The sequence below is a fragment of the Oncorhynchus nerka genome, linkage group LG9a (assembly GCF_034236695.1).
Source record: "Oncorhynchus nerka isolate Pitt River linkage group LG9a, Oner_Uvic_2.0, whole genome shotgun sequence".
Classification (NCBI taxonomy): domain Eukaryota; kingdom Metazoa; phylum Chordata; class Actinopteri; order Salmoniformes; family Salmonidae; genus Oncorhynchus; species Oncorhynchus nerka.
This window is the reverse complement of record NC_088404.1, coordinates 56,181,678-56,184,901: the sequence shown is the minus strand read 5'-3', so window position 1 is coordinate 56,184,901 and position 3,224 is coordinate 56,181,678. Positions and strand designations below refer to the sequence as shown.

The 3,224-nt window shown below is 40.5% G+C and overlaps 1 long non-coding RNA gene across 1 annotated transcript; it reads left to right on the top strand.

Moving 5' to 3' along the window:
* The first annotated feature begins 2,521 nt into the window (after positions 1–2,521).
* On the top strand, positions 2,522–2,972 carry LOC135573425 (uncharacterized). Its single transcript, XR_010464747.1, has 2 exons — positions 2,522–2,754; positions 2,913–2,972. It is a non-coding gene; the product is annotated as an uncharacterized LOC135573425 (long non-coding RNA).
* Positions 2,973–3,224: the final 252 nt, after the last annotated feature.

Below are 3,224 nucleotides of genomic sequence, written 5' to 3'. Positions count from 1 at the left end.
AGTAATTTGGGTGAACTATCCCTTTAACAATGAGGGGGAAGGGGTGGGTTTCTTTAAAAAAAAAAAGACCCCGAACAGCACCATGTAGTGGTGATAACCTGGTAATATCAGGATGTAGGATGGGACATAAGCAACTTCAATGACTAATTTCTCTGAACAGGGGGGGGGGGGGGGGGCGCACCAAATTCACTGAAGAGGTCTGCATAACCTCAACTCAGATGTTTGTCCGCTGCTTTCGCCGTACCTGGAAGAGAGCCCAGTCAGCTCTTCTCAAGACTACCTCCAGGTATCGGCGACAAGGGGACCGCCACCAGACCACGGCTCCCTGGTATCGTCTCGGGCAGAGGGTATGGCTGTCCACCCGAGGTCTGCCCCACCGGGTGGAGTCCCTCAAACTTTCCCCCCGTTTTATCTGCCCTTTACCCCTCCAAGATCATTAGCCCCTCTGCTGTTCGTCTTTTGTTGCCCCGTACCCTCCGTAGATACAGTTGAAGTCGGAAGTTTACATACACTTCGGTTGGAGTCAGAGAGGAATAGGATACGGCGCCTGTCAAATTTGATTGATTGCTGACCTTATGACCTGATGACCTGTACAGAATATGTGCCACCGCCCCGCCCCCCCTGTTCGTGTGGTCATGTGTTAGAGGGTGTTTGAACTTTTGGGGCCCATGCCCCCCCCCCACCCCCCCAGTTTTATCTCCCTTATGGTTGTTATCTATGAAGCAGGAATGTCTGTGGCTATTGTCCATTTCAGGCTTTAAACAACAATTAAACAGCCATCTAAATAATGTTTCTCAGCCTAGTTTCCTATTGAGTTCTCTTTATATGTACAGGCACAGAGCTTCCAGATGGCTCCAGCCTAAGGATTTTCAGTGCATGTACACACGGGGAGATTAGAACCCCAAAGAAAAGATCCTAAAGGTACTTTCAGATTCAGGTTTATCATGACAGCCGCTTTATGAAAGGCCTTTACTTATGGCTAAACAGCTTCTACACAGCTTATTAATTAATGCTGTGGGATGAAATTATGTGTTTCTAGGAGGGCTTAAACAAATATACAGTGAAACAAACATGGCCACTTTACACACATTTTTATTGACTTTTAAAAAGACCACAGTAACATGACAGAATTTGTGCAAAGGCAACGAAATCTGCTAGGGGATATTAAATGTACAACAGTAGTATTCTGTAACAAGCAATACGTGTTAAACATAAGGGACATGCAATCATGACAGGCTCTTTATGAAAGGCCTTTAACTATGGCTAAACAGTTTTCCACATCTTATTCATTAATGATGTGGGCATAGCTCCCTTCAGTAACCACGAGCACAACCGTTCAATGATTTTAACGGGCGGCTTTATTCAGTAGTTTCAGTGAGAATTATCCCCTTCAGTGAGAACTATAAAGTAAATTAAAAATACAGTTAAGCACACTCTTACAACATTATCTTAGGAGTGACTTATTAGCTTGGTATAACTCTGAAGTGCTTACATACATAACAGTTTAACCGGCGTTATAAGGGGTTCAGATTAAACACATGAATAAAGGAAAAAATACCTCATTGGCTGCTTATTACAGAAGGGAGGAAATCAAACTTCACACTTATTATTCCTGGCATGAATTCACACTTCATCCTAACATACACTCTTCAACCTTTATGAACTACACCCGATGACATGAAAACTTAGCTAACGCAGCGCAGGATTGCCTTCCCTACAAAAGTGTGTTGCTACAATAAGGATCCCCAGTTACAACAGTATTAGCTACATAGTTCCGCTTGTATTATCATTTTCCCCGCACAGCGGACACATAATTTGGAATTATAACATGTGTTAAAATGTAGGTACTAAATATTTTGAATTAAATCACTGGTTTTAAAAATGTATCGCACGCTTTAACGATAGGGGAAGAGGTCATTTCATATTTCGTTTTAGGGGGGGTTATTAACTTTATGGAAAACAATATTCACACAAACAACACCGCTTAGAGCAGCTTGGAGATTATTAGCCATGTAAACGGGGAGCAAAAGAGCGGATTTAACCAACTCTGTACAAACCGGCGCTCCAGGGACAAGGTATGGGACCATTATACAGTTTTGTTATTAGTTATCAGCCTTTTTATTAGTTATAGATCTGTTGATAACATTATTTGTCCTTGTTTTAACATAGGCTATCAACAGATCTATAACTAATAAAAAGGCTGATAACTAATAACAAAACTGTATAATGGTCCCATACCTTGTCCCTGGAGCGCCGGTTTGTACAGAGTTGGTTAAATCCGCTCTTTTGCTCCCCGTTTACATGGCTAATAATCTCCAAGCTGCTCTAAACGGTGTTGTTTGTGTGAATATTGTTTTCCATAAAGTTAATAACCCCCCCTAAAACGAAATATGAAATGACCTCTTCCCCTATCGTTAAAGCGTGCGATACATTTTTAAAACCAGTGATTTAATTCAAAATATTTAGTACCTACATTTTAACACATGTTATAATTCCAAATTATGTGTCCGCTGTGGGGGAAAATGATAATACAAGCGGAACTACGTAGCTAATACTGTTGTAACTGGGGATCCTTATTGTAGCAACACACTTTTGTAGGGAAGGCAATCCTGCGCTGCGTTAGCTAAATTTTCATGTCATCGGGTGTAGTTCATAAAGGTTGAAGAGTGTATGTTAGGATGAAGTGTGAATTCATGCCAGGAATAATAAGTGTGAAGTTTGATTTCCTCCCTTCTGTAATAAGCAGCCAATGAGGTATTTTTTCCTTTATTCATGTGTTTAATCTGAACCCCTTATAACGCCGGTTAAACTGTTATGTATGTAAGCACTTCAGAGTTATACCAAGCTAATAAGTCACTCCTAAGATAATGTTGTAAGAGTGTGCTTAACTGTATTTTTAATTTACTTTATAGTTCTCACTGAAGGGGATAATTCTCACTGAAACTACTGAATAAAGCCGCCAGTTAAAATCATTGAACGGTTGTGCTCGTGGTTACTGAAGGGAGCTATGCCCACATCATTAATGAATAAGATGTGTGGAAAACTGTTTAGCCATAGTTAAAGGCCTTTCATAAAGAGCCTGTCATGATTGCATGTCCCTTATGTTTAACACGTATTGCTTGTTACAGAATACTACTGTTGTACATTTAATATCCCCTAGCAGATTTCGTTGCCTTTGCACAAATTCTGTCATGTTACTGTGGTCTTTTTTAAAAGTCAATAAA